Source organism: Meles meles, chromosome 1 (genome assembly GCF_922984935.1).
Source record: "Meles meles chromosome 1, mMelMel3.1 paternal haplotype, whole genome shotgun sequence".
NCBI lineage: Eukaryota > Metazoa > Chordata > Mammalia > Carnivora > Mustelidae > Meles > Meles meles.
Window position 1 is genome coordinate 54,065,274 of NC_060066.1, and position 19,028 is coordinate 54,084,301.

Genomic DNA, 19,028 nt, shown 5'->3' on the forward strand with positions numbered 1-19,028 from the left:
GATCTGAACCACTGTTTTCCTTAGAATTATAGAAACCCATGTCCACCATTGATATCTGTACTCTAGTTCAAGTTCCACTGCTTGTGCAAGTCAACTAATGTCCAGACCATCCTTTTTTATCTATAAAATGGGCCCATTATCTTTTTTATCCAACTTCCCAGACCGTTTTGAGATTTCATTGAGGTAGTATTTTTGACACACCATATATTCATAAGATCTTCAACACCCGAGTTTCAATCTGTGCTATGAGACCAGAGGCCTAAGCTGATTTCTGGATCTTCTCCAAGATGCCATTCCAGGCTCTAGGGTGAAGCTAAGGTTTGTTTCCTCCTACATACCCTTTCCTCTGCAGTGCACAATGGGACAGATCATCTAACATCCCTTATTCCACCCCTCCCCTCCTAATGAACCTTCCCCCTCAGCCAACTTTAAGTCACTTTAATATGTGCAAAGAATACAGAATGCGTTGTGTGCATGTGTATTTCATATGATTTATATATATTTCCTATATATGATATATATATCATGATATATATATATCTATATAGGAAATATATATAAATCATTGATATATATATAGATGTATATAATATATAATGATATATATATAATGATATATATATCATTGATATATATAATGTATATATATATCATGATATATATATATATCATGATATATATATATCATATATAGGAAATATATATATATCATTGATATATATATATTGATGTATATAATATATAATGATATATATATAATGATATATATATATCATTGATATATATAATGTATATATATACAATGATATATATATATATATCATTAGGATCAGAAGTATCAATGGTGTGAGCCCAAAGGTTCGAAAGGTGTTGCAGCTTCTTCGCCTTCGTCAAATCTTCAATGGCACCTTTGTTAAGCTCAATAAGGCTTCAGTTAACATGTTAAGGATTGTGGAACTATATATAGCATGGGGGTACCCTAACCTGAAGTCAGTGAATGAATTGATCTACAAGCGTGGTTATGGCAAAATCAACCAGAAGCGAATTACCCTGACAGATAACACATTGACTGCCCGATCTCTTGGTAAATATGGCATCATCTGCATGGAGGATCTGATTCACGAGATCTATACTGTTGGAAAACGTTTCAGAGGCAAACAACTTTTTATGGCCCTTCAAATTATCTTCTCCACGAGGAGGAATGAAGAAAAAGACCACCCATTTTGTGGAAGGTGGAGATGCTGGCAACAGGGAAGACCAGATCAATAGGCTTATTCAAAGAATGAACTAAGGTATCTACCAGGATTATTTTTGTAATCAGGCCAGTTAATAAAGGACTACTCTCGAATGGGAAAAAAAAAAAAAAAAGCAAAGTGATGAATAACAATTGTAGAATATTTGGACAAGTTAGATAAGATACCATTTAGGCTTGGACTCAGACTCAGATGTTCTGAGTTCTAGATCTAGCTTGGCCCTTCTCACTGCGAAAGTGTATGCCCGACTCCAGGTTGGGGGCCTAATATCCCTTAGTTTGGGCCAAACAACACCCATTATCAGCCTTATCTGGAGTGCTCCTTACAAATGGAATTAGCAGAGCCTCAGAGGCTGAACCACATGGGTAGAGCCTGGGAATGTGCTCTGCAACTAAAACAAAAACAACAAAACACTTCTCAGGAGATTCTCACACTCAGCGTTTCAGAAGCTCTGCTCCAGATTCTTCTACACTACATTTGGAGTAGTAAGGATAAGATGGTCTGGTCTTACAGCACCGGCATCATCTGGGATCTCGTTAGAAATGACGACTCTTCCCTTGGCGCCTAGGCCTATTGAATCAGAAACCTGCATTTTAACAAAATCCTCAGAAGATCTGACACACACATTAGGGTTTGAAAACCTCTGCGGTGCGTGGGTATCATCTGGAAAGCTTTACAACCAACCGATAACTGCGCCTCGCCAAGGGATTCTCCTGTACGGAGTCTGGATTCCGGAGGTGCGGTCAGGGCAAAGGGCTCTTACAAGCTTCCCAAGTTATTTTAATGTACAGCCAGGTAGAGGACCATTGTCCCCTAAATCGCAGTCCTCTACGATTAAGCTATAACCTGAGTTAACTGGCTTTCCTGGGCTTGCCCAGCGCCCTAAGGACCGCTTAGAGTAAACAGTGGTTTTTAAGGGACAATGGGCTCTGGAGACAAGTTCAACTACGCAGCCTTTAGCTCCACAAAACCCGAGGCAGGAGACTTCCTGCACCTTCCCGCGAGGGAGCAGGGCGCCACGCCCGAGTCCGCCCCGGGGGCCCCCACGCCGGCCCCGCCCAGCTCGCCCCCTCCCCGCCCCTCCCTCCCCCGTGACGTGCCGCAGCGGGCCGGGATCATGCGCATTCGCGCCCCGCGCCCCGCACGGCTGCTCCGCCTCAGCTCTTGTCATTCTCCGCGGCGCGGCGGCGAGTGAGGACTGCGGTGTCCGCCCGCTAGCTCCCCCGCTGGCGTGCCGGCGATGTGACCGACCGCCTGGGAGCGGGCTGGAGACTCTGCGGTTAACAGCGCTTCGGCTTGCCCCTTGCCGCGTTCCTCGCGGAGTAGCCATTCCCTTGGAGCCGCAGACACGCACCAGGGGCTAGGAGCGCCGCACTCCGGGGTCGGTGGCATCTGCAGCTCTCGGTCCGCGCGGCCGGGTGCAGCCTCAGTCGCCGCTGCGGCCGCCGCCGCCGGGCCCTGCGCCCTGGCGAGTGCCGGGCTCCGGGCACGGCGGAGCGAAGCGGCTGGTGCGGAGCAGCGCCTAGCCTGGCACCCGCCGTCGCCCCGGCACTGCGGGGCCAGCGAGGTTGAGCGCCGCGGAGCGAGGTCCCCTCGGAAGGCTCCCTGTCTCCTGCGTCCCGGTGAGTTGACTGTAGTTTCTGAAGTTGGAGGGGGCCGTGGAGAGGGGAGGTGCGTTTTTATTATCTTCGTGGGGGAAGCTGGGGCGGCCCCTCTTGTTAGGAGCGGGGCTCCGTCTCGGGGAGTTCAGAGTGCGAAGAAACAGACCTGGCACGCGGGGAGAGGCAATCCAGGGCGGGCTGGCAGCAGCCTCTGACGAACGCGCCAGTTGGAAACGTGCTGTGAGAGGACAGGTGCTCCGAGGGCATTTCGCCTGCTGCTGTTTGCACGTTGCGAGCTCCTTGAGTGTGTGTGTTTGGCAGTGGAGGGTGCGTGCAGGGTCTTGTTACCTCTATCCTAAGTCCTCCGGGGAGTGACTCCTGTAATATTCCTGGATGCCATAGGTCTTTGCAGGTGGGAGCTAAGTCATTCCTTCCCAGCCCTTCGGGCTTCCCGCGCATCCCACTTTACTCTTTCCCTAGGCAGAAGTTGCCAGCGTTTCCTTAATTGGAGTCCAGTCCTTTGGGGAGAAAACAACTTGTAAGTCAATACAGCGTTTTGTGCCATAAGGCAAATAAAATGAGAAATGCGTTCATTGTGTGTGTGTGATTTCATACATTTCAAGAATGTGGGCAAGTCTCAAAGAAATAGGATTCTGATGATGGCACTTGGGTTTTACCCTGCCGGTCCTGCGCCTCTTATATAAGCCTCCCGGCGGGATAACTGTATCTCTGCAGTGGCTGCAGCTGTGGCTCTCCGTTCCATTTGTTTAAGGTCCAGCTTGAACAGTATTTAATGAAAATACTGACATGATATAGCGTTCTGTAGTGTGAAACAGAGTGCACTCTTCAAATTGGAGTGTCTACTCCTAATAGGTGCATGCGAGGAAAAACCCAGTATATTTTTCAAGGCAGCTCCAGGAATTAGACACATAAATCATGTTTTAAAATAGCATGCATTGTGCAGAGAGCTTGCAGAGGACCCTTTTTGAACACATCCCCTTTGTTTTAGAAAAAGTGGAAATTGTTCATCCCAGACATTTGTTGAGTCTGAAAGTTAAGTGTGCTGATGGGCTTAATTATCTTAATAAATAAAGAGCATGATTTATAGGTAGCTATCCTGTTCTACTTTGAAGGATAGAATTCTATAACCTTTCTTTTTCATCCATCCCCTAGAGATTCCTTTTAAGTAGAGCAATAGATTATCATCACTGATGTTTAATATTTGAGTCAGTTAAATTTGTAAAAGGAATACTTTGAAATACATGTAGTACCGCTATTACTGTTAAGACCGAACATTAGAAACAAGGAGAATTTTCAGATTATTTGGTATCAAAGTCACTAGTTTAACAAAACAGCATTAAGACTTCATATATAAATATATGTATAAATATATAATACGTATGCATATATAAACACACACTTATACATATATATATATTTAAATTTGGACGTATAATAAATGTTTCAACCAAAACTCAGGGGTGTATTATAATGTAAGATATATCTAGGCAGTCTTTGTAAAGAGAAGTGCTTTTATTTATGGTATTCCAACACATAGAACAAGATGAGCTAGTTATAGACACCACATTTAAAAACATATAGATTTTTAAAGAATCCTAAGAAAATACAAAAATATTATTTCAGAAGTTGAAATGTTAGGCAACACATTGTGTTTTGTGAGAGCATCCATTGCTTATGTCTAGAAGAGAACATATCCCAGCATGGACTCTCGAACAGACTCACCCCTATCAGCACTGTTGCACTGTGGTAGGGAGGGTAGACGAGGCAGCTGAGCTCTTGGCTCTCCTACCACTTGAATCTGGGCAAGTTACCTAAACTATATGTCTCAGTGCCTTCACCTGTAAACTGGGGATGATAGCAGTACCTACTTCAGGGGATTATGATGAGGATTAAATGAGTTTATATATGTAAAGCCATTGAGCCAGTGTCTGGCATTATTTTCTTTTTAAAAAGTTTTCATTTATTTATTTGACAGACAGAGATCACAAGCAGGCAGAGAGGTGGGGGGTGGGGGGGTGGGAAGCAGGCTCCCCGCCAAGCAGAGAAGAGAGCCCAATGCGGGGCTTGATCCCAGAACCCTGGGATCATGACCTGAGCCCAAGGCAGAGGCTTTAACCCACTGAGCCACCCAGGCGCCCCACCAGTGTCTGGCATTATTAAGCTGATAAAATTATCGTTGCTGGGCACCTGGGTGGCTCAGTCGGTTGGGCGACTGCCTTCAGCTTGGGTCATGATCCCAGAGTCCCGGGATCCAGTCCCGCATCTAGCTCCCAGCTCTGCCCAGAGTCTCCTCCCTCTGACCTTCTACCCTCTCATGCTCTCTCTTACTCGCTCTTCCTCTCAAATAAATAGATAAGATCTTTTTAAAAAAATTATCATTGCTATGAAAGAAAATACATCTTTGGATACCAGCGACTGAATGGCTGCTGATGGAGGTTAATGGAAGCAGGTCACAGGTATAACAGGAGAGAGGATATAAACATTTATTGAACACTTTCTAGTGATGCAGGTGGTTTAATTTACTGTCTCCCTCCTCACTGAGGTGGGTGCTTTCGTCTCCACTTGGGAGATGAGGAAACTGAAGCTCAGTGAGATCAAATCAACATTGGAATTTTAACCTATGTCTGTTTATTTCAAATCCTGTTCTTTTTGACCTTGCCGCCTTAACTTCTTTTTGATCTTGCTTTTTCCATCTATTCTCCTTTAATCCTCATAATAATAAAATCGGTGCATTATTATCTTCAATTTACACATGAGGAAATTCAAGTTAAGCGTTAAAGTATGCAAAGTGTTTAATAGCACTCACAACATAGTTCTCCAAGATTGGGAGTTATTATTATTACCATAATTATTATTAAATAACTTGCTTAGCCTAGCACAGGGTAGATGTGCCAGCAGGTGTAGTGTGTTTTCTCCTTCACTTTCAGGTGGATTCCATTGCTTTTTACTTCCCCATTCATATATTCAGAGAATTATTGGGGAAAAAATGGTATGTGACAGTTCACACTGGAGGATGGAGCTCTCTGGTTTGTTTCTGCCTGCAGATGTGGCTGCAGTGATCCACACAGCCTAGCAAAGCAGCCTGGGCAGCTGTCATCCATCCACAAAGAGCATCATACCTCAGCATGAATTCAGTCCCTGCTAGAGAACAGCCATGGGGCAGAGAGAGAAAGAGAGAGCCCTTATACGTTCCTGCACATTTTACTGTATATTCAGAAATGGAAATCATTTATACTTTACATTAAATAAGCATGCTTCTTCTAGGCCTTAATGCCAGAGTCCCGCGAAGCAGTTTCCGGGGTCCTTTGTGAGCAGAACTTTGTTAAATGTCTGGTCCATAGCCTGTTGAACTTCTCACCTGACTTCAGAGGTTGAGAATGATTGAGAGGCCGTGTGTGTGTGTATGTGTGTGTGTGTGTGTGTGTGTGTGTGTGTGTAGCTTTCCTAGGTTATCATCCAGACGTACTACATAGTGTTTTGACTCTGGTAAATATTTATTCTGATTTCTAGATGTTAAAATCTAATTGCTCTATAAGGCACATAAGCAACAGACTGCTTATAGACCGGTATATCCTCCTAGTGAATGTATTCTACTGCTGATAGTACTTGGGGACACATGTTCTAAGTTGGCTTTCTTTTTTTTGAAATCAAGACTCTCTGTACAGCATGGTGACTACAGTTAATAATACCATATTGCATATTTGATAGTTGCTAAGAGTAAATCTCAGAAGTTCTCATTACAAGTTTTAACTGTGTGATGGCAGATGCTAACTAGACTTACTGAGATTATTTTGCAATATGTACATATATACCAGATCATTAAGTTGTATCCTGAAACTGATAGAACTTTATATGTCAGTTACATGTCAGTTAAAAAAAAACTTTCTGGGAATGAGCTTTCAGGAGAGTGCCTCAGTATGCCTGGGGACACAATTCCACAGCTCCCGTGCACCAAAAAGAGAACGCTTGCCGTCAACAGCCCCTTCACATCTTTGAAATAGCCTCTACTTCAATTTTAACCCTCTTTGTCAGAGTACAGATATTCCCTTATACTCAGTCAATATTTACAGTTCAAATGCTCCTTCGTTCTGGGTTATTGTATAGTTGAAGTCTTCCTTGATCACTTTTGTGACTTAAGCTGGGTCCATGATTTAGTTTTAACTACTTCTTTAGAATTTACATAGCTCTGTTTTATTTCTCATCTGTGTGAACTATTTAATGGCTTATCTGTGGTCACCTCCAGATTCCCAAATAACTTCTCTGACATCGGCTTTTTCCTGCTGTCAGAAAACATATGTACAGGAAACAGGTAATTTTAATATGGATAAAGTGAATGAAGATCATTTACTCTCCCTAGTCATATCTACTCTTTTGAATTATGTTCACTTCTGACTTGGGGAGTTGGGAGCTGATTCTGTTTCTAGAGCTCTTGCTTCATACATCCCTGAGAGATGTGTTGGGGAGTTACACACGTTTCTGGTTATACAGTTCGTATTCATCGCGGCAGAGACAGTCCCTCAAGGCTGGGGCATGGCTGAATTTGAGGACAAGGAGCAGAGATGGGGGGAGACAGCTCTGAGAATTTTTTATCTGCCACCTTTCTAGTTCTTATTGGTCGTGCCTTCTAGATAAGAACTGGAGCAAATAGTTAACACCCAGCACTTACCATGTGCCAGCTGCCATGCTAAGAAGTTTACCTACGGTGTTTAATCCTCATGGCAAACTTATATGGTAGTTACTTTATTATTCTGTTTTTCAAAAGTGGAAACTGAAGCCTAGAAAGGTCAGGACACCGCTCTAGGGTCACTTTATTAAGTTTTGGAGCCAAGAATGGAGTCTATGGCTATCTGACAAGGCCTGGGTTCCATGCAGTACATTCTGCATCTGATTTTGGAGCCTTCATGATTGTTCGGCTGTGCTGCCTAGGTGTCCTATATGTGCTTCTCAAAATAATCCTGTACTACCTGTCTTGGTTCCCATAATAACCCCGGTATAGAGCTAAAGAGATGCGAGGGAAGCCCAATGCCCACCTTCTTGCCCATAGCCTGCTTTTGGCATTGACTACATAGTGTCATCTCTATGTCTTTGTGGAGAAAGAACTAAAGCTTAGTTCCTACATCAAACTCAGAAAAGAAAAACCACATGTTAGCCTTGTGCAATAGGAAGCAGAAAGCCTTTGACTGATAATGAGACCCAATGGAGAGGCCTGTTAACTTTATTTGTGTTTGGGTCACATACTTTGTGCCCCTCTCATTAAAGAAAGGGGAAGTATAGAAACCTGAGATTTTCTCTGGAGATTAAAAAAGTAAATGTTTATAAAAAAAAGTATTAGTAGGGGCGCCTGGGTGGTTCAGTGGGTTAAGCCTCTGCCTTCAGCTCAGGTCATGATCCCACGGTCCTGGGATCGAGCCCCACATTGGGCTCTCTGCTTGGCGGGGAGCCTGCTTCCTCCTCTTCTCTGCCTGCCTCTCTGCCTACTTGTGATCTCTCTCTCTGTCAAATAACTTTAAAAAAAAAGTATCAGTAATGGAGATTACTGCAAAAGTGTCATATGCTATTCACAATGAGACTATGGTTTGTAAATTCAGTGAATACATTTGTCTAACAAGTAAGGGTCAAGTGTGTTGTCTCAGAATAATAACATTGCATCACATCTTTGATGCCTGTATTATAGTCTAATTCCTGTCCAAATGCCCAATACAAAGACAGAATTTATGGCCAACTTGTAATATTTTTAAAACCCTTCCTCGGAGCCTCCCTTCCTCCTTTTTTTTCTTGATTTCACACTGGAGCCAGCGTTTCTTCAATAAATTCTTCATATTCCTTGGGTTTTGAGTTATTATTTTATGTTTTTATAACATTTTGGCATATTGTGTTGATGTTTCATCTACTTCCCCTCCTTGATTTTATACAACTGTACAATTTTCAAACCTGTGAGTGACTCAAAACTTATGAAAAATTCAATTTTCTAAATATAGACACTATTGCAAAGGAGAGGGAAATTTGGCTTGACTGGAGAGCCTTTACTTAAAATACAGAGCACTAGAAACCTTATGAACCTTATGGAACAGGCAAGTTAAAAAAAAAAAAATTTGCAGTTTATCAGCAACAGCTTTATATCTTCTCTATGATTTCATAGGACTCAACATCTACATACCGTATCCTGTATTCATTTGCAAGTGATCAGCTTCAGTTAATTTTGTAAAAGTACCAAAAGGTGTGAGTCATTCTAGTCTTCACAGGGCTCCCAGTGTTGCATATGTAAGCTTTTCTGTGGATTTACTCTCTAAGTGATGAAGCGGAATCAGGCAAGTCTTTGGGCATCTGGTCTCACTACATTTGTGACTGGATCATTACTGTTACTATTGCTCCTGCTCGTTCCAGCCCTTCACCCCCTGACTGTACCCATTCCTCTGTCATTCCCATTATGGTTGAACACGCTGAAGCTATTGGGAAACTTTAATGTTGAGGCAGCTCATGTTATAAGTTAGAGGCAATAAAACCACATAACACAGTGTTTTGGGGTTTTTTTGTTGTTGTTTTTAATTAAAAAAAGCCAAGCTGTAACACAGTTGTATGGAAGAATACTGCAGCCTTTGCACTCAGCACTGGGGAGTTGCAACCACTGTGGCCTTATTCTTTTCTCCCTGACATCTTCTAAGGAGAGCTGTGAACCTATAATTCACACATAATCAATCACTAGCAGCTTGGCCGTGTTTGAGTCAGATTGAGTTGGAATGATATTTACTCATTTATGCATTTAGCATATATATATCGATAGGATACCAGGCATGTTGTTGGATGTTGAAACCTCGAACAGAAGAATCCTTGCACTGCCTTCCAGAATCTCAGCAGAACGAAGGGAAAAAGATGCAGTTGTAAGCAATGCATAGAAGATGCTGGGCTCTGTCGGGGTACCTGCTTCAAGGGGAGGACTTTCCCTTTGGAAATGTAGGGCTGGATCTGAGTCTGGCCGGCGAGTCAGAGGGGGTCAGGCAGCTGAGGGTGGGAGTGAAATGACAGAAATTGTTCTGAGCAGAGGGCCCAGGGAGAACAGTGCAGTGCGAGTACCGAACAGGGCAGGTGGCATGTCTGTAGGACAGCTGGTTGTCCCCAGTGACTGGTGCAGAGCGAGGGCCATGGACGAGGTCAGAGATGGACCGTGGAGGCTGGGGCCACTTTAGGAAGTGTCTTGTGGACCATGCTTGGTCCAGATGAATTTGCGTACTTTTGGGGGTTCTTTTAGAACCTGGCTGTTTTGTAGAGAATGGGGGTGTGGGGTAGGGGGCAGACACAGAAGCCCTGTGAACAATAACAACAACAACAAACTGTTGAATGAAACCTAGTGCAGGTTAAAGGTCTGAACTTGGACTGGTAAGAGCGGGGAAAGGAGGAGGAGGGGAGAAGCAGGGAGGCGATGGTGACTTTAAGGATGACTTCCAGATCTCTGGCTTGAGGTGGCGTTGGTCCTGATCGTGAAGACAGAGGGTTGTGCAGTCTGCAGGGCAAGCTGATGAGCTTGTTGGCGAAGTTACGTGATATGAGGTACCAGAGGCTCCTCCAGGGCTTGAGAGTCAACGGACTGTTGGACCAGAATTCAGAACAGAGGCTGAGCTGAAAATAAAAGCTTACAAGCCTTCTGTGTCTTTCACGTTGCTGTGGAGGTGGTGATCTGCCTGGGAGAACTCATGGAGTGGAAAAAAAAAAAAAAAAGATGGCCAAGACTGCAGGTGGAAGCAAAGGAAATGAGCTAGTGAGATTCAGGGAGGGAAGTTTTTGAAAAGTGCCTGGACACAAAGTGGCAGAAACCAGAGGCAAAGCAAAATGAGGGGTTCGATGGTAACAAAAGGAATGCAATAGAAAGAAGAAAGCAACGAGCAGAGGGACGGGTCTGCCAGTTAACTTGCTTGTTTCTGCCAGTTAACTTGCTTGTTTCTACACAGATGACGGTGGCTGTTCCTCGTGCAGCTTTCTGCTCTGTCAGTAAACGTGAAGGCCTGCATCTGGGAGGTGGGTGCAGTGGATATGGGTAAAGAAAAAAGAAAGAAAGTCATGAAAAAACATGATCCTGGGTCTGAAGCTGCACGGGGGACTGAGTTGCCATTTCTTATTTTTCTTTTCCACTCATTTATCTCCTTCACTGGCCGCAGGTCATGGGCACTTGGGAAAGTGGAAAGGATGAAAGAGTGACTTTCTCGGTGGATAAAGTGCTCGGTTCTTCTAACAGACGTGTCTCATTGTATCCATGAATGGGCACGCTGAGGGGAAAAGTGATAAATGGCGTATTATTTGGCAGTTTACAGAAACTGAGCTTTTATCGTGGTCATAGCATCTTAAGAGGGTTTGTGGACCTTTGAACCAATCCTTTTATAGTTATAAATGAATCTTTTGGCTCATTCGTATATTTGAGACATAGTTGAGTATAGTTTCCTATAATTTTCACTTGCCATCCAAACAGGCTTTGTTACAGACAAACTAGAGTATTTGGGGGTGATGGAAATCATGACCATGTATTTTTGTTTGTATCATACATGTTAGTCCTCAGCCATTCTGGCTTTAATTTTGACCTAAAGACAGAATTACTCCAATTACAGAGATGAAAGAACTGAGATTCAGGGTTGGGATAACTGGGCAGAGATAACACAGCTCATAAATGGCTCAGCTGCCAGGACCTAACCTGAAGACTTCCGACTTCAGATTCCAGGTTCTTGCCACTCATCACGTTGCCTCTGTCTTTGTGAATAGCTGCTAAAGGAAGATTCGCAGGTGGAACATTTCAGAGATTGTTTTTACTGGTCTGCTCAAGGCAACAACAGTAGAAACTGTGTTGGCTAGTCTGTATTTGATGGGCCGCAGGTTATTTATGCAAATGTATGTAATTAAGTTGGGGGGGATCTTTCTTCACAAAATGAGCGTCTTTTTCTTTCCTTATCTTAGAAGCCTAAAAACAAAGCCTCTGAGTTATAAAATATAAGGGTGAATATTTTTAAACTGCAAAATTATGGTAGTTGAACTTGGTACATGTGATGCAATGTAAATTTGTTGTTGCTACAAATTCAGTTCAGTTGTTGCAATGGCTATTGTAGGTGGGGAGCATTCTGTGTGTACGTGTGTGTGCATGTGAAATAAAAATTAATCAAATTAGTTTATGATATTGGTTTTCCCTTCTAATATTATTCTTGTATATTCCAAATACATTAAATGACGTAGCTTGCTTTATCTCGCCAAAGCAGCTGTCACGTTATCCGTTTAATGCCAAAGGAATAAAACATTTGTCTTGAGCATTTTGCATGTGAGCAGTGTAAAATGATGCAGGGTTTATTTTAGTTTTACAGCTTCTTTTTTAGCTCCTGGTATTCTAAAATTATGATTTACCTAGTTTTGTTACTTTAAATCAATTATTAGCTCTTAAGACACAGGAATGTTAGACTCATGAGAACATGGAATTTTATAACAGTTTGTAAAGTTTATGGTGCTGTATTTTTTTTATTTCACAAAAAAATATCTATGAACCTCGCTAAATGGCAGTTTCCAGATGAAAGCAATTTCTAGCAAATAGCAAAATGCTGGTACCAGTGCTTATCCTTAAATCTCAATTTCAAGCTTCACGGTGCCAGTTTTACATGTTAGCTTCAGTAGGAAAGTAGAATCTAAAGGGTCTTATGTTTTGCGACATTTGGTGCGTTGATCTCTTGTTACTGGTGCTGATTTTTTAAAATACAGTACATTTATATATTTTTAAGTCTTATGAAAACAGTAGGCACCTGTCTTAATTCTAGTAATTACTATTATACTTGGCATATTATAGTGGCCGTAGTGCAGTGTAATTGAGAGGGTACAGTAGAGGCATATGAAAATTTAGATAATAATATAAGTAATATGGTATTTTATATATGATTTTATTGCATTTTAGATTTATAATAATATGTGAGGAAACAAATGAAGTAAAATGAAATTAATTTGGCCATTTCATGCCTCATGTGTCCCAATTTCATCCAAATGCAAATATGATAATCCAGGGCTCAGAGTTAGTTTTCTGTTGAGGTGATTTGACAGTATTGTATTTATTACCCACCACTTAGATAAATAATTAAGCTGCATTTACTACTAATCTTCCCATGAGTATACATTTTAACATTCTGTACCAGGAGTTTTCATTTGCTAAAAAGAATAACTGAATTTTCTTTACCTCTTTTTATTTCCTATTGAATTTTGTTCAGACATTTTTATGCGAGTGTGTACTTGACATGATAGAGCATGTCTAAATTAATAATCTAATTTGAATACCATAATTATGTGTATAGTTAGGCCTTGATTGAATAGAGTGTTTTTGCATATCGTGTATATTCTTTCTCTTAGTGGATTTAGGAATTACATGTTTAATATTCAAAGTCCTAAACCTGCTTGCATTTACCGACAGGCACAGACAGAAAATGTAAACATTTTTACAAACAGAATTTAAAAGATGCACTTCCTTTTCAGATATTAGGAATTGACATGTAACTGTCTCCTGTAGCTTTTTCTTATTTATAACAGGTTGATAAATGCAGAAGTGGTTGAAAACTAGAATAGTGTGTTATATGTAGTGCACAAATTGTCAGCGTTGAGGTCAGAAGTGTACATCTTTATTTTTCTAAATAACAAATAAAGATGTTTTCAAGTAAAATATTATGAATCTCCGTAAATATTTAAATGTATTCAGATGATATTAAGAATATTTTTTCCTTTGCTTTATTATGTAATAGTCACTTTGCCTAAAATGTGTGTCTTAAACTTTACCATCAATGTGAAATGCTCAGTATCTCCAAAATAGAATAAAACTAAAAACTCTGGAGTCTCATTAAAAGCACAGTATGGGGGCACGTGGGTGGCTCAGTAGATTAAGTGGCTGCCTTGGGCTCAGGTCATGATCACAGGGTCCTGGGATCCAGCCCCACATGAGGCTCTCTGCTTCTCCCTCTGCCCCTCCCTGTGCTCCTTCTCTCTTTCAGTCTCTCTCTCTCTCTCTCTCAAATAAATAAAATCTTAAAAAAAAAAAAATAGAAGCATACAGTATGGATAACAGCTTTTCAGGCTTTGTGTTGGGATATTTGGAACAGGATTATGAAACACTGTGGTTGTTGAGAAAAATAAAATAAAATACCAAAGTGTTAAACTTACACTTAATTTAATGGTTTTTGCCACCACGGCTCTTAACCTTTCCCACTGGCTGAGTGATTTGCTAATAGTGGCATGTCGGGACCCAAATTATTATAGATCTTTTCTTTTAATAAATATTCAATAGCATTTTCAAAATTGTTCTCCTAGATGCAGTTTATAATAAACAGCCCAGTTCAGCTGACGATGAACATGCTTTTATACCATTTATAGCCATGGGCCACTTGGCATTTGGACCCTTCTCTTATGTATTCTCACAGCTCCACATATCCTGAAAATTGTCAGCCTTGGATTAGAATAAGCCTCTCGCATCTCCACAGTTACAGGAAGAATAAAAAGAATGTTCTCCTTTTCTTCTCCCTATAATATGCCAAGGCCTGTGGTCAGAAAATCATCGTTTCCTAGTTATAGGCTTTTTCTTTCTTGATGTTCTCACTCACTGCAGAAAGTGGTAACAAAAGGCATTGTTGAAATGTGAACGTGTTAGTTTGGGTTGATTTGTCTCACTCTCTTTCTGGTGAGAGCTGTGGTTCTCAGCTGGGGGCAGAGAGACATCTGACAATGTCTGGAGACAGTTTGGGTTGTCATGACCTGGGAGAGAGATGTTACTGGCACAAGTGGGTAGAGACCAGGAATGCCCTCCTCCATTCTGCAGTGCACAAAATAGCCCTCTTTAGGGAAAAATTCTCTGACCCAAAATGTCAGTAGTGCTGAAGTGGAGAAACCCTGATCTAGAAGTAGGGAATGTCTGTTTAATTTGCATTCTCTTGTTCAAGCAAATGAAAATGTGATATATGGTCCTTAGAAAGAAATCGTTGCAATCAATATAATCATTTATCGAGCACTTAAGAGGTCCTGAAAACACAGGGCAAACCTCGACATCTGTCCCAGCCCTCAGGAGTTTATACTCTCTTTAAAGATGACTGGCAAATAAAATATTATTATTCAATGTGATGTATGCTGTAATTAGAGGAATATACGACATGTTAAAAAATAATTTTGATTTTATTTGCTAAATATAAAGGACTATCTAGAAGAAATTTATGTTCCCTGGCTTGATGTGAAATTAGTCATTTGTGGGTAAAATTTCTCTTTTTCTCTTGATGAGGAATAAGTTCTCTTTACTGCCTTTCTCTCTCTCCATTTCAACTGGTATTAATTTGGAGCATCAGGAAAGAAGAGATATTGACATAAAAAGTGTTACTTTAGAAATTTAGGATATTAGTTTTTAACATCTTCATTCAGTTATAATTTACATGTCATGAAAATCTCCTGTTTTAAGTGTGCAACTAACTGGTCTTTAGTAAATGTAGAGAATTATGGAACTACCATCACATTCCAGGTTTAGGACTTTTCCATCACCCCAAAAAGATCCCTTGTGCCCATTTGTGGTTACTGTATTCCCATGGCCAACCCCAGGCAACCTGCTGATCTTTCTCTTTCTCTTTTCTCACATTCTTTCTCTATAGATTTGCCTTTTAGGAAATCTCTGGACATTTCATTTGGGATATTAATTTTTGCAAGTCAAAATGTAGTTTGATGTCTTCTCTTTGAAGGTTATCATGTTTATATTTTTCTTTTTACTGTTGCCATACCCACCTATAGTGCAGGTTTGAGTGTACTTTGTTATCAGAATTCTCAGAATAGTCAGGTGGAAAATGTGGCAAAGGGGAAGATAAGCATGTATGTTTAATGCAACGTATGTACTACATCAAACAGTCCATGGTATGCCTGTTTTTCAGCTTTCACCAGTTTTGTTCCCTGTGAATCTGTCTACTAAAATAATGTCATTGAAATCATTGATAAGCTGACTGAAGTCAGATGAATACTTCATGATGTGGGGAAACTACAAAAGGATTAAATCCAGAGAATTCCGCTGTCTGGAGAGTTGTGTAGGGGGACAGCAATCCCTTTGGGGACACATGTCTTTCAGAATTCAGCTTTTAGAAAGGTAATACAGTTTATATAGTGTATGTTATGTAATAGTCCCGTGTGATCCCAGGAAGCAGTAGTTCTTTTTTCTTTTTCTTTCTTTCTTTCTTTCTTTTTTTTTTTTTTTTTTTTTTGGAAGCAGTAATTTCTGTTGCAAAGTGCATGAATATTAACATTTAAGAAGACAGAGGGTGACCAAATAACTTGATGTCAGCTCAGGTCAGTTTTTAGAGTATATTCATTTGATAGCAAAGGAACAAAGTTTCAGAAATTTTTTCAGAAAATTTGCATTTCAAAATTGTGGATAAGGGTTTGTGAACTTGCAGTGTATCCCAGGATATTACATCTCAAATAATGGCTCCTTCCTCTTTTCTACTCCCACCATTCCCCCCCGCCACACACACATTTCACATCATTTAGCCCTGAGTATACTTGTCTTGCTTTCACATCATTAGCTTCTCATCAGACTTGATAAAATGCCAAGTTAGCTGTTCAATTTTGGTGGAAGAAGGCCAGGTACAGATGTGTTACGGCGGCCAGATCTACATCCTCTTGTGGTTTGTGGTTTTGCCTCCCTGTTATAGCCCTGGATTGTAGCCATGTTCATTTACTCCAGAACCCCTGGGGCCCAGGGGTCCAGAAGATGAAGTTAGTTTTGTGAGGTTAAAATGATATCCTTCAAGAAAAATCCAGAAGGAACAAGGGCGGCTGTCACTCCAGGTAGCCCCAGACTCATGCGAAGTGATCCTCACGCCCATCCCAAAATCTCTGGGCATGAGATAGGAGATAAAGACGTGAAGAATACAATGCATGGTATCTAGTGCATTCTCACATCGAAAGTAAGATGCCAGTACAAAGTGAGATACTTCAGACTTATTCCAATTTCTTAAAAATTCTGCATAATCTTATATAATTTGCTTAATGGTACTTAGCAAGCCTCGTTAGTTTCTTTTCACATGTATTTCTTTTCACACCTATTTATTCACATAAATTTCATGTCTTTATTAATTTCCAGACTCCAGTGGTGGTACTCAGGAAACTGTAACTCTATGACACCAGGGTTTAACTAACTTTGCATGGTACTCCTAAGTGGCTATGAATGTGAATGGATATTTCGATCAGTGTGTAAAATTTGCCCTTGTTGCATGTGAGTATGTGTGATGGCATGGCAGTGTTACTTAGGCAGGACATACTGTAGGTTGGGGGACCCATTTACCACCAAGGGAGACCCAATTTTTGTAAATTAGAGGAAAGAACATAGTGCAGTGTTATACCAGCCTTGGAGAAAAAACTGCATGTTTTTAGGGACATCCAAGAATTTTGCCTTTTGGGAACTCAAGAACATCATCAAGTAATAAGCTCTTGAAGATCAGTGTGAGCTAATAGCTGAGTGAGTAAAGTAATTGGAGCATATAGTAGGGGTTACATTGCTACTGTTACTTTTTTTTAAAGTTCTTCATCACTTCAGTGTAATATCAACATTTCCTCTGAAGGTGAACCATCAACAGGAAAAGAAGTTGCGTCATTGCCCCTTGGTAGTGGAAGTAGGCTCCTCGCCTTTCCCATCTGCAGCTTCATTCTTGGGTGTCTTGGTTCACGCCCAGCTCCTACTCCAGCTGCAGCATCCTCGCAAGTATCATTTTCTCTCCGGTCTCCCAACTTTAAAGAGCTAAACTTGTCCCGCCGTGGTTTTGCACCTGTCTTTCTTGCCAAGCATCTTTCTGAGTTTGCAAGCATTTCTTCTTATTACCACATTTCCTGTTGTAAAGGAGCTGACAGCCCACAGGGGCCTCACATTGTTGCTGCTGCATTCCCTTCCTCATTAAGTACACCCCCCCCCCTTTTATGTTCTGGGGTTGCTTTCCTCTTCTTTGAGGGCAGGTCATCTGATCTGTCTCACCTTTGTCTTTCTCCCTCTGTCAGTCTAGCTGCCTTTAGAGCAGTGGTTCAACATACTGACCACATAAGAGCATTATTAGTGATGTCCAGGGTCTCCACCAGTACTTCTGATTAACAGGCCCTAGGGGGCCTTGACCTTGGTGTTTTGTTTTATTTTTTTAAAGTGGGGTCCACACCCAGGGTGGAGCCCAGTGCGGGCTTGAACTCACAACCCTGAGATCAAGACCTGAGTTGAGATCAAAAGTCAACTGCCTGAGCCACCCAGGTGCCCCAGACCTTGGTGGTTTTTGAAAGGTGCCTCCTCTCTGAGGCCCCACCTCAAGTAATGCAGCCATCACCGAGAATCACCCATTCAGAGGACATGATACCTGTCGGGTGCTGTGGGTCACAAGCCACTTTGGAAGGCGGAGGAGGGAAGTTGCAAAGATGAGAAGAGATTACACAATGGCAACACTCCCTTGTCCCTTTGTTTACTTTGAGTTTTAGCTCAGGGGGAGTGGGTTTCTCTGAGTGCCACCTACACAAGCCCAGTGTGGCAGCTTCTACCCTTTGGACCGCTTTCCCATCTGTAAATCCCTGGCAGCCATGTACCCCCAGCAGGACCGAAACCACTGGAGGTGAAGTGTGCACTTATCTCCTCATGAGGCTGGCCACAAGGGGCCTTATTTTCCTTTCATAACTATGGCCTCCTGCCTTGCGACCCACTATTTCCATCTTTCCTTTCTGTCACTCTCTCTAAACCAAAACCGCATGCCCTCCTCCCTCATTTGTTGTTAGTTTGAAACTCACAGCCATAAAGACACACACAAGAGACCCAATTAAAGTTCCGAGGCAGAGATTTTCACTTTGCTTTTTCCCTTGTGAGAAAGATGAGTGGCAGGGTCTTTGCTGGGAAACGATTATAGAGAATATAATTTTTTCTGAATTAGTGGGAGAAGGGAAGACCACTACTAAAATTGAACTGCCATCTATTCAGTTTCCTTTTATTTTTAATATACCTGTGGGTCTCTGAAATCCTTCCTTACACAATAAGGAATTCAGAAGTTGGATAGAAATACGTTCAGATAGCCTTCTTTAAAAAGCTTCTTCTCTAGACTTTCTGTGGTCAGAATGCCTGTCTGTTTTCCTGAGAGCAGCACACAAGAGCCTTTGGATGGGCTCCATT

At 41.6% G+C, this 19,028-nt stretch overlaps 1 protein-coding gene and 1 pseudogene across 3 annotated transcripts in view; both read left to right on the forward strand.

Moving 5' to 3' along the window:
- Nucleotides 1–819: 819 nt before the first annotated feature.
- On the forward strand, nucleotides 820–1,327 carry LOC123944095 (annotated as a pseudogene).
- A 1,427-nt stretch (nucleotides 1,328–2,754) lies between these two features.
- The window catches only part of PAG1 (phosphoprotein membrane anchor with glycosphingolipid microdomains 1), a 137,605-nt gene continuing 121,331 nt past the window's right edge, over nucleotides 2,755–19,028 (forward strand). For all 3 annotated transcript variants that reach the window (XR_006818392.1, XR_006818391.1, XM_046006051.1), the window contains exon 1: nucleotides 2,755–2,875. The gene's annotated coding sequence lies outside the window, so the exon portion shown is untranslated. The remainder of the gene's footprint in view (nucleotides 2,876–19,028) is intronic.